Below are 13,800 nucleotides of genomic sequence, written 5' to 3' on the forward strand. Positions count from 1 at the left end.
CTTGGGTCCAAGTAAGGGCGTATCCGGGCATTAGGAGGCAGACCACGTCAGCATGCTGATGAGCCAGGAGGGAGGGGGCACTCAGAGAAATCAGCAGCCAAACTTTCTTCTTTCAAACGTGAGATGAGTGTCAGTAGGCATTGTCCATCATTATGAGCATTGGAAAGACATTTCATTTTCTATTGAAATATATTACCTTTACTGAGTCACAATTTGGTATTGTCCATTAGAAGGTGATTTTCATCATTTCAATGTATTTTATAGGTTTCATATCAGTGAAAAGTCTTTCTAAAAGTGATCACAAAACCAGGAATGAAATATTCTCATTCAGGCAACAGAATCTTCCAGAAACAAGGACCCTTTAAAAAAAGCCTCTTTCAAGCATCTGTGAAGTACTTCTTGCCACAACTCATGAAATAATAATTATGCTTTGTGAACAGAAGACACGACTAGCTTTATCTTCATCATCAACTGCTTTATATAATTAATTTACGATATTGTGTAACTACAGTATATACTTAAAAATCCACTTCATTCTATTTCCACAGCTGTCAGCCACATCTCTGTTTTGTTGTGATTACATTTGCTCAGTTGACTTATGTAATGAACTCGTGTGATAACAGGTGATAACTACTTCCAGCTCATATACACACCAAACTGCTGTCAACGCTTAATTACCACATGACACTGACACATCTGCTCTCATAACTTACAACTACTTTAAATATAAAGGTGGGCTGAAAATGTTAGCAATAATGATTATTTTATATGCATGTATGATAACCAATAATGTTAGAAAATAAAACATGCGACAATACCAATGCTTAGAGAGCGTCCAACATGCCTAAAATAAAGAATATGTTTATTCATTGTGAACTTAAGATAAGATAAAATAAGGTCAGGCTTTATTGTCCAAGATGGAACTACCGTGGACACACAATGCTGCTGCACAGTAACAAGTAATTCAACAGTATTATACATCATACATGTTGACAGTGTGCTTGTTGACAACCCGCAGGCCAAGGAGACCAAAGAACTGTGTTGTGTTCTTGATAACTATGGACTGACTCAGCATGTGGTGGAGCCCACACAACAAACAAAGGGCATATTCTGGACTTAATCATCTCCAAGTGCCTGAACATTTCTTAAGTTGTGGAGACTGATGATTCTCTCTCTCATCATTCATGAATGTTCAAACAGAGGTAATCACAAAACACCAGTGAGATATTTATTCAGGCTCTCTCTCCCACACCCGTCCTCACTTGCGTCCTGGTCAGCGAGCTTGTGAATAAGTTTCTAAAATTTCAATGTTATTGATGCTACTGCAGCTTCTAAGGTCAAGATGGTCTTGGTCCATGGAGAAATGCCACACTGGTCGTAAAGCCTAACCAAGCAAAAAACTACTCGTCATGTTCATTACAATATCTATAAACAGAGACTTTGCATTTATAATTTTGAACTGAGAAGACCCAGATGGTCCTTCTTCTATGACATCATCATCAAAAACAATAATGATGCCTCTAACCTTGTTTGCCATCATCAACAGACTAATAAACCCTCCTTGTCCGTAGCCTCGGAACTTCTATCCACCAGGGATGGAAGGGATGAATTTGCCTCCTTATCCACCAACAAATGTCAGTGCCTCCATATCAGGTAAGGGACATTCAAATACTATGACACAATTTGATCAGAACATCAAGGCAGCAGGAGATTTCAGATGTTGCCTTGACAACATCTGAAATCTCCTGCTGCCTTGATGTTCTGCCAATAGGCTTTTTCTAAATTTTCCTAATTGCGCAACCTAAGACCTTCATCAAATTGTCAACACTTCTCTTCTCTCAGGTGTCTTTTCACAGGCTCTGAAAAGTGCCCTCATCAAACCACTCTAAAAAGAAAAGAACAATCTAGATACTTCACTAATGAACAATTATAGGCCCACACCAAACCATCAATCTTTAAGAAAAATAATTGCTGAAAAGCTTTTTTCATCAGATGAACACTCTACAAATTGGCACTGATCAACAGTTTTGATGCCAGCACTGACAATGCTATTGTTAAGGTCTTCAATGACATCAATATAAAGACTGACAGTGGCAGATTTTCAGTGTTAGTATTACTGGAAGTCAGTGCTGCATTTGACATGATAGACCACAACATGTTACTAGACCTACTGGGAAACTGGGTAGGACTTTCTGGATCCTACTTAAGGACAGGGACTACTTTGTGTCTATAGGTAGTTACACATCTGAGTGGACAAAAATGACCAGTGGAGTTCCCCAAGGCTCCAATCTGAGGCATCGACTGTTCAACATCTACATGCTTCCACTGGCTCAAGTTATGGAAAACAGCATAATATGCAGATAACATTCACATTTACATAACCATATCACCAGAGGACTATGATCACATACAAGCACTGAGTAAGTGCATTGAACAAATCATTGATTGGATGTGCCACATTTGTCTTCAGTTAAACAAAGACAAAAGTTAAGTGATTGTTTTTGGAGCCAAGGAAGAACGATTAAAGGTCAGCATTCAGCTTCAATCGATAATGTTAAAAACCACAAATCAAGCCAGAAATCTTGGTGAAGTCATTGCCTCTAATCTGAATTTCAGCAGCCACATTAAGACAATTACAAAGTCAGCCTACTATCACCTGAAGAATATATCAAGGATTAAAGGTATTATGTTTCAGCAAGATTTGAAAAAATAAATGTCCATGCATTTATCTTTAGTAGAGGAGACTACTGTAACAGAAAGTGGATCATATACCTCCCAGTACTCAGTCCTTTGTGCTGGCGCCTGTGTGTCAAGGAATTCATTTTATAATACTACTGTTGGTTTATAGAGCACTGAACGATTTAGGGCCGAAGTACATTTCTGATCTACTACTATGTTATGAAGCATTCAGACCTCTCAGGTTGTCTGGAAGGTGTACTTTCTGTCCCCAAAGTAAAAAAATTAAATAGAGCAGCAGCACTCAGTTTTTATTTATTTATTTTACCATGCATACTAATAAACATTTCTGTAAATATGCCAGAATTAGCCCAAATGCTAGTTTTCATATGTTGTCCCTGGCCTGGTGGGAGTTGGCAGCCACATACTCACATACTCCACATATCTGGAACTACACTACTAACTAACTGCAGGTCTTCTGTTACTTCAGTTCTTTTAAATCAAGGCTGAAGACTTTTCAGTTTGTCGCTGCTTTTTTTTCAGGTCAATCAAATCTGAGGCTTTTGATTAATATGCACTTTAACTTTTACTCTCCTATTTTATTTGTCATATTCTATGTTGGCTTCTTTTTATTTCCAATTGAACAATGTTTAGTTGTTTTTAAAAGTATTTTCATATTGATTTGTGTTGCTTTTACATTCAGCCTCCATGTAGTCTATGCCTTATGTAAAGCACTTTGAATTGCCTTGTTGTTGAAATGTGCTCTGCTAATAACCTTGCCTGTATCTCATTTATACTGGAATAAACAGTACAAAAAACACTAAGAATTCCGAGATACTCTAAATAAAAGGTAAAACACTGACCACAACCTTGGTTTATTTTATGATGTTCTGATATAATACTTAATATCACAACTGATCTCCCTATTGACAACCATTAAAATGGCATTAAATATTGTTAAATTGATTCATATTTAGATTCCACTGCTTAGAAAGACTGCAGGTCTTTACAATAAACTGGCCAAACAGTATGATTCATCCTCTGTCTGCTGCTGATGTAAAGAGACTTTCTGATGGACAAGTACCACTGGTAGAGAAGAAGGGCTGGATGTCAAGATATGAAAACTGACAGTTGTATGCAATTTTCTTTTTGGTTTAGCTCTAAGAATAAAACAAGCTCTGGAAGTAAAGCATAGCAGCTGTGGATGACTGGGAGTTGCAGATGTCGCATTTCAAAAGAAGTTTCAGTTCTGCTTTTTCAACAGGTGTTTTTTATGTTTCTTTTTGTCTCCCTTACTGGGAGAGTTTGCTGCCCTTATACCAATGAGCATGGTTGTCGAGGATAAAGTCACTTTAAGTCTGTTTCATTGCGTTTGCTATGTGTTTGGTGGAGGAGTATCAAGGAGAGGGAAGAAAAGCAATAAATTATGATCAAACCATGTTTTTCATTCTGCTACTCTCAGTCCTTCAGAACACAAAGCAGACCTGACTTTAGAAAAACACTCACATTCAGAAGTGGGCTATGAGTGGCATTCCTAGTCAGGAGGAAAGGCTAAATCAGCTTTCTTATTTACTGTTCAATGATATATTGGGATCATGTATTTCTACACTGTATAGTAGATACACATTGTATGATACGTGTTTAGTACAAGGATGTCCACTTACTTTAGCTGTGTAAATATAAATATACTTCAATTCCACTTATTAGCCTAAAGTTTTCAACCCCATCTCATTATGTTCATCTGTAGATGGAGACAGCTCACTGGACCTGGAACTGGTCACATGATAATAGGTTGTCACATATTCACTTACGCATCAACTAACACTTCATCTGCTTAGAAAGGTTACAGCTGTCACTTCTTACATACCCATCATCATTTTAATATAGTATCATTGAAATATTACACTGTCTGTATGTGTTATTTGGTAACCAGAGGACACTACTAACAGTATGTAACTTCCCTTACAAGATTTATTTTTGGGCTTTTCTTGCCTTTATGTAGTCAGTAACTGGCAGAGAGACAGCAAACAGGGAGAGACAGAGGAGAATGACCTGCATCATAGGTCCCTGGCTGGGTTCAAACCAGGGACATTGTGATTATGTGGCATGCGTTCTAACCACTCGACCACCAGGGCGCTCCCAACCCTTACATACTGTTTGGGTCAAATTTCAACCATTCTGACAGCTTTAAAAACACCCCAAATGTATTTTACTCTGAAATTGTATGACTTTTCCTAAAGTTATTATTACGGGTCCCAGGGATGGGGGGGGGATTTCACATTTTCCTGATTCAGTCTTTTATCTCACTTAAATCACTACTTCAGTGTCAATAACATACCTTTTCTCTCATCATCTCTTTTCTCATCAACACATATTTATATCAATAAACTGCTTCTGTGAAAACATGACGTTTTCTTTGTCCATTTCACAGTATAAACTGGTTTTATGTAATGGAGTTGTATAGAGTATAAAACATCTTTAAATACAATATACTACATAGCCTACCTTGCTTCTGTAAAAGAGCACTGAAATGTGTATCCAACCAAAGTGCTTGTGTTACATTAAACTTACATTTACCCAGCAACAGGCTTATAAACAAAGATAAATTAAATTTGTAACCTTAAATATTTCAATTTTAACAAATGTATTTATTTATAGTGAACACACATAACTCATAACTAGCTGGGAATAAATCATGTACCGGAGGTTTTAATGTCACTTATTCCCACTTTAACTAGTGCAACTGCAGTGGTGCCGGCACAAAATGGCGGCCGCGCTGGAAAACTTCCCACATATTAATGTTGTTTAAACATGAATAACTCATTAAAACAGATCAAGACTTTCACACAAACACTCACGCTGATAATATATGTAACATGTCATGGTGGATTAACCGTTTACTAACCTTTATAAAGCAGGTAAAGCAGAGGAATGAGCACTTTGTTGTGTTTCCTGTCCAGATTGCCTCTGAGGAAACGGCAGCAGTTGCGCCCCCTAACCGTTCCCCGGAGAAACTCATGAGAACACAAACATTCCTCCCCCCATTTCCAACATAAACGGAGAACCTCAACACTTCTAATTGAAAACATCAATATATACAATAACAAAAGTAATTGTGATATTAAAGGAATCTTACCATCTAAATGTGGTTACCCTATTTTGAGTGTGCCACATTATGTTATACTATACTTTTGTATAGTTGCTAGAATAGTTAATAGTTTTAATAAGATATAAGTTATGAGGATTTCTTTTTATGATGTAGCAGCGAAGACTGATGACTCTAATGGTTATACAATAAACCCCACACTTCCATAAAGTTCAGCTCATTTTCACTTTACATTAAATACATTTCCATTATTATTGCTATGTTATATTTTTATGTCTTAGCTAAAATAGACATGATATTGTGTGATAGTAGATGTTTTTTCTCCATAAATGAGTGGTGTAAAAGCTAAAAAATGTACTCTCTCTGAATCAAGGTTTAATCACACATTTATTGATCAGTCAGATCGAATGTTGATCCTTTCAAAACAGATCTGTAGTTCAACATTTGGACACTTTTTATGAGGAGATCATACTGCGAGGTAGTCAAATATGAACAGTATGTAAGGTTTAAAGGGTTATTGCAGTGCTGTAGTACAAAACAGATTAAACAAAATCATTATTTTAGTTATATTTTGTAAGAAAATACACCATGAAAATAATATCATCTCATGTTATTTCTTTCCAAGCTGACTTGTAGCACTCTATCATTTCACACGTTTTGTCCTACCACATGTATTTCAGTCAGGTGGCTTTCAAGTGTGTATTGTTCTGGTGGAGTGTGTTGGCAGAACTGAAGGCGGCCTCTCATGTGGATTGTGGTTTCACCCTGTGGTGATGTGGTCTGACTGCTGCACTGTTCACAACACTGGTCTCAGCCTGTCAAACACAACTAGTGGACGGGGGGAGAAGTTTATGAACTCTGAATGCACCCGGACACGAACACGCACATGTACACATACGCACAAATACAGGCAAGCCGAGACACAGAAAAATCCATAGCAGTGTTTTTATTTAGTTTTTTTTAATCAATGACCTTTCTGTGGACACATCAGTGTTGGAGATAAACCTGAAGAAGAGCGGAGATGCATTAGGATGGCTATCTCAAATATTAACATTTTATTATTATTTATTTTTTTATCTTGCAGTTTTTTTGTTCACACTCTAGATTTGAACTCTCTCATAATGGGTTCATGGAAATCTCTGGACACACACATGACCATGAAAACTGTAGAATTGTTTTATTTTCCAACTTGATGAGGGCAGTAGATATTTAATGAATGTGTCTGCAGTGTTGCAACATGCTCAACCCTGCAAAATCTTCACTCACAAGACATTTCATTTGTTTCCTACAATATCTACTTAAGCCAACTAAAGCATAATTAACATTTTTATCTTCATTGTCATAATCCCTCACTTTGTACCTCCACCAACCATTCTTCCCTTAATTAAGTCTTCACTAAACCGTATTTGGCAAAAGCATTTAATAGTATTTTAACAAGGTTTTCAGACAGGGTTGCATATTTTAATAATTTAACTATGCATCATTTATGCTGTGTGTTGCTGTAACAAACCTACAGTTCACAGAGTGTGTAAATGACAGGGGTTGGAAGAGAGAAAGAAAGAAACAATGAGCAGCTAGAATCAGAGGGTACTTTCAACTTCAAATATATGGTAGAATAATTACCAAAACTTTTAATAAAAATAAAAAGTTTACATTCAGGCATTCGGATGCATTCTTAATCCAGTTCACTTTCAATGGAAGGAAATGTCTAAAGTGTAACAATGTTCAAGTATTCCTTTGGTCTGCTTATTTAAGTTCAACTTTGTGCTTTTATTGTGGTAGGTTCAGTTGGGGATCACATTGAGCGTATATGTGTATGTGCCGCATTCCAGCTGTGCCACAGTTTTGCTCCATCCTCTGCATGGCGTACAATCCCGTCCGGAGTGTTTCAGAAGTGCAGCGTATCGACTCTGGGCATGTCATCCGCCTTTTAAATTAAATTTCACTATTAATACAGTAATTACATTAGCCCATTCAAATCCAGACGAGTCCCTTTAGGCTACCATAATTACTGCAGTGGCAGCACAACTAAACAGCCCGATTTTGTTAATTTGATCATTTTTAGTTGATTTGGTAATTTTCCTTGATTTCTGTGTTTCTACTGTGGGTCAGTGGGCTACGTAGTCAAATGGGTTCTTTGTCTGTTTTATTCATGTTTTCTAGTGAAATATAATTAGGAGTCTGCATGAGGTGTTTTATTTTGAAAATTTCAGAGATACATAAAGCAGCAGTCGTATTGATATGATCAGTGAAAGAGGTTTTCCTCCTGTTCATACTGACTATTAAAAGATCTCCTTCAAATGTGCTTTCAATGGAAGTGATGAAGGACTAAATCCACTTAGAGTCCATTTACAGTCTTTTTAGCATCAAATTCCCTCTTAGTGTTTCCTGTTGAGCTGTGGTGGAAGTATAGTAACAAAAAGAGGAACTTTGGCACTAAAAACACTGTAACATTGAAACATAGAAGATGAAGATTTGACTCATTTGGACGGCTGAAGCTTCATATTAGCTCCAGTTCAACTTTGAAATCCATTTTAAAAACAGGAGGAGGACTGTGAACTTTGTCACCCAATCATTTGTGTACCTAACTTTTTTTTTAAGACAGACATGAAACATTGTTAACCCGTTCTTGAAGTTGCAGATCATTGAGCTATCTGTTCTACTGTCCACGTGACATGAGAAAAGTATTTTAGATTTGTACATCAACACATCAGAACTTACTGAGATCTACAAGTCAAAAACAGGTGTGGGCTGTTGTTCAGTCCTGCCTCACTTGACACTGTGGCTGGAGAGGAAAACCTGGCTTAAAGAAAGTGGAAACTTAAACATTAATAAGACTGATGGCAGCATTCGCCACCCTGGAATCTATTAATCTCGGCACACTCCACACGTAAGTGCTGCACTCATACTCCCTTCACTCATGCACGCTGTCTCTAACACTGTCACACGCTCTCACAGGTAGGGCTGTAGTCAACCGAAGAAAATCTTGGTTACCCTTCAACCAATTGACTGGTAGGTTCGGAAAAATAAGCGACGTTCATTTTATATAGTAAACAAGCCAAGTCCAGTCCAGTCGAATGCATGTTAACTAATGTGTGCTAACTACTCTACATCGTTAACAGGTGATATCTAGTACCTGCCACATTTTTTGCCAATTAGCCAGAGACTATATAAGTTGCTTTGAGCTGTACATTCACTACATCCAAGCAGAAGGCAGAAGAAAATGTTAGCTTGGAGCCTGAGAAGCTCAGGTTAGGACTCTTGATCTCCTTGTCCAGCCTTCATCTCCGAAACACCCTTTTCGACCAGGGCAGTTCCAGTGCCGGTTTGGGGCCAGTGCTTAATTTGGACTAAAAGAATGAACTGTGCAAACAGCCATGGAGGAGTTATGGACGCTACGAAAGCAGCAATGGTCCATCGAGAAGACAAGCTGTCTCCTTACCTAATGGTCGTCGGCAGAGATACAGAACAAACTTGAGGGAACTTCTTGAACCAAACCTGTATTTCAGCAAATACAGCACGAGATGGATGCTGAGAGAACTGTAGAGCAGATCAGTAACAAGCTAATAATATAGGGACCAAAAGAAGGACCTTGGGTGAACCCAGTCGGTAGCTAGTCTACACAGTCTTCTGCCAGGTGTGCAGTGTGATCTTCTTTTATCTGCTGTATGCCAGGTGGAAATCAGTATTACCTCCAACTATCATGTTGCAGTGTGAACCAGAATGATCTACCCCCATAAACAAACCCAGCGCTATTTTCTCACTACACTTTCCGGGGTTGGAAGCCCCAAGTGTGGGTCCAGGTATAACAACAGCTTACAAGATTGTCTAACCAGTGAGAATTTGGTCGGACAAGAACATATCAATATATCAACCAATCGCCCAAGAGACTGCAACCCTACTCACAGGAGAGTGGAATCTGAGCCATGAGATAAGCAGAGGGCAGATCCATCTGATCTGAGATTCTGGCTGTTGATTAGGAGTTAAACCTCAGCGTGGGCAGACCAGTGCTTCACTATGCAGCTTCTGTGATAACAGTGAGGAGCAGATGTGGAGATAAGAGTGAGAGCAGGGTTAAAGCCGAAGTAAACTGAGCAAAGAGAGAGGAGGCTATAGTCAAGGGGAAACAGATCATAGTTGTAAATCAGGATGACTCAGGATGATGTTTTCCACCTAGACCCCATTGTTCCACGTTTTTTATTCAATTCTGACAACAGTCTCAAACCCAATCTAATTATACTCTGATTGCTTGTGTGTGTTTATGTTTTATGCTTGTATCAAAGTCATGATTATGTGGGAATGCAATTAAGAGTTGAAATGTAACAAGGAACCATGGAGGTGGCAGTCTTAATTTGACAGCTAATTCTTGTTTATTACAATGTACCTTTGCACTTTTGACAGTGATTTCTATCAGTTATGATGACATGATTCTCAAAGTCATTTCTGAGACCGAGGATCATGATGAGTCAGAACTGTTGATTGTAAAGAGTTCCAGATGATCTACACATCTTAATCTGGAGGTGAAACTGACAGCGAGTGCTTGTGAAATGTTGTTAATAATCATGTATTGCACAGGAAAACTGTAATGATATAGTAACAAGACAAAGCTGAATCACAGAACTTGGAGCTGGAGCGGACAGGTATTAATTTTAAATATAGACACCTGACTAACCTGGGGAGTTGTTTAAAGCCTGGGGGAAAAAAACTAAAACTGAGACCAAAGACCAGAGTCTTTCGTTTAAATGTGATGCTGTTTTGCAGATTGTGAAACATAGCTTCATAGTGTCAACATTGTGCTTAAACAATTAAGTGCAACACACACTGATTGGATTGTGGAGCCTTAACAAATGTCAAGAGACACACTGAACAGACAGAGGAAGTAGTCAGATTGCAGCCATGTCAACTTTAAATTACTTTCATATACAACTAAGTTAAGGTTAATAACAGATTGTGGTGTCGCTTAAATGTTAATGAACAGGTTATGCTTCATATCACTGCAGGCTCTTTCAGTATTAAACAGATCATGATCTTTCCCTAACTTTCAGCTGCTAGTGCATACACATAACCATAATAAAAAGTTTAGTATTGCTTTAGTTTCTACAGGCAGATATTGTAACGCAGGATTTAAATATTTTGTCTCTGAGCATGTTACTCATATATTAAATATTTTGTATTGTTTTGCAGTCTTATGTCGACACTAGGAAACAGGACACAATGAGTTGACACTGTTGTGTCAAGTGTGTGAATAATTGATGTAGATGTGTTTATTAACGCTTTGGTCTGTTAACCATCATCCAGTTTTCGGGTCAAATCTGACAGATTTACAACTTTCATAAAAAATGTGTTTTTCATCTGATTACCTCGTGGCCTTATGATATCCTCCACACTAGGTATTGAAACATATTCTATTGTTGATCACCACATTCATTGAATTTTGAGTGATTTAGTCTTTGGGGTTCATCGTCAAAAATGTCCACCATAGGAAATATGGATATGACTATAATATGTTCATCCATCAGGTAGATCAGAAAACATCCCCATAACAACTACAACACCCTCATCCCCCAACCACCCGCCCCCCTTTCATCCAAGAGCAGATAAACAGACCAGTCATATTTGACTGTGAACATTTAAATAAGGGGAGAACAACGAACACCGGAGGAGGGTTAATTGATAATTAATCAAAAGTAATGTGTTGATTACTGAAGCTAACATGAGGCTTAAATCATGTGGAGATCTTTCAATTTTAGTCTTTTTTAATAAACACCTTTATTTTTCCCTTTATAGTCTTTCCTTGCTTACCTTTTATGCCGAGCGAAGACTGTTCCCATTACTTACATTAAAATAGGGTTATTAAAGTATTTTATATGGGCCAGTATGAACAATAAGAATGATTACAGCGACCAAAACAATTGCTGTGTACAAGTACAGTATGTGTGTCTCAGGAGGTAGAGCAGTAATCCACCAATCTGAAGATTGGCGGTTCGATTCCAGTCCACATTTAGATGTGTCTTTGGGCAAGATACTTCACCCCAAATTGCACCAGATGCCTTCACCAACGGTGTGTGAATGTTAGATCCTCCTAATGAGCAGGTTGGCACTGTGTGTGGTAGCTCCTGTCATCAGTGTATGAATGTGTGTGAATGGGTGAATGTGACATGTAGTGTAAAAGTGCTTTGAGTGGTCAACAAGACTAAAAAAGCTCTATATAAGTACAGTTCATTAATCAGAAATGTGAACCTATGCTTTAAACATTTGAGCTATTTATCAAAGAAAAACGCCAAATATTATCTGAATCTTCTAACATGACAAGATGTACTGCCTGTCTTTGTTGGTGAGGAGCTGTACTGTGATACTGTGATAAGAACTAAAGCAGTGGACTCAAGTCAGTTAATTTGGACATGAGCCATAAATGTGGAAAATGTATGTATTTATGTTTTGGACTGTTGGTTAGATAAAACAAATGATCTGAAGGCCTGGAGTCCTGGGAAACTGTGATGGCCATTTCTCACAATTTTATGGACTAAACAAGTGATGAATGAATCATCAATAAAGCAATAAAGTGGCTTTAGTCAGGCTGCCTTGGTGCAATGTGAAAGACCTGAAAGTGGAAGAAAAATAACCAAAGTTATCTGCCGACCCACCTGAGAGAATCTCATTAGTATGGCCTTCAAGTTTAGCGTTTTAGTGTCCTGTGCAGCTCTAAATGCTGTTTCAGAGGATTTTCCACCCTGACAGTGACAATATTCTGAAGAGTCTATCAGCAAACTGTTCTACCCACAAGCTCACACTGTATCTCACCTTGAAGGAAAAAAAAAAACCTGCCTGCCGTCTTCAACGTCTTCATAGCGAGGAGCTGTGTAGAGGGCTAGACAAGGTTATAGAGGATCCTCTCCTTATTTATCCACCTGAGCTCTGTCAAAGCCCCCTCCCAAGCCTCCTTTGCACCTCCCAGAATAGAGCAGCCCGGGTTAGCTGGCGGGCCTGATTACACCCCGCACATTTATCAGTTTCCAAGGCTATCATTATCCCTCCGGGGGAAGTTGTGAATCCACTGCGCCGGTTGACAGGTGCGGGGCAATTTTGAGATTATTTATAATGACGGCTCCACCTCAGAATCCACCGTCATTGGCAGCTGTCCTCAGGAATATGTTACAGCGACACACACAGTCAGGCACAGACTTTTGAAACAGCAAAAGAGACGAACCCATGGGCCAAATGTATCTTAAAAGATAAATTAGTGGAATAAACAGAGTTGATGATTCAGGTCATTTCTGTTTTTCTTTTCCAGTGAATTTAATCCTGAAAAACAGATACTCTTCAGGTCAAATTTGACCTGTTTTGACATTTAACAGACATTTACTTTTGTATAGATACTACACATATTTGTCCATTGAGGCTGTTCTGGGTCTCTGAAACAATAAGAGATTCTTAGACATAGGGTGTAGAATATGAACATTATGTAAGGGTTAATCATTTATACAGTATACACATTTCAAAATCAATGTGTCAAGCTTATGGAATGCAGTGCAAATAAAAGTGCTGCGCTGCTGTTCAATACTGGTTGAAAAGAAGCATTTTTGGAACTGCAAGCATGTTTTTATGCTTCAATAGGAACGCTGTACTGTATGTAAGGAAATAAAATATCCTAATGTTCAGTAGTTGAATGACTAAAGAAAATCAGTCGGAGACATTTTTTAAACTCCTTTGAAGATTGTTCTTGATAATACAGATAATGTAACAGTCTACTTTGTAATTGGCTGCCTCAATTATATTATACTGGACTGGAACTTTTGAGTCATTTTAATTAAGGAGGGACCTGAGGGAAACAGAAAGGTAAAGTTGTTTGGAAAAATTGCAGACTGTTGCTTCCTCCTCTTTAGTCTTGTATTATAAAATGATTCTCTCTCTCCCATACATGTAAATATCACACATGGAGACATGACAACTTCCAAAAAAAGATCAAAATAACAAGATATGGAGCTCTTTGTTGTATGGATGAAGAGCATGTAATGGAA

This window comes from Scomber japonicus, chromosome 16 (assembly GCF_027409825.1).
Source record: "Scomber japonicus isolate fScoJap1 chromosome 16, fScoJap1.pri, whole genome shotgun sequence".
Taxonomy (NCBI): domain Eukaryota; kingdom Metazoa; phylum Chordata; class Actinopteri; order Scombriformes; family Scombridae; genus Scomber; species Scomber japonicus.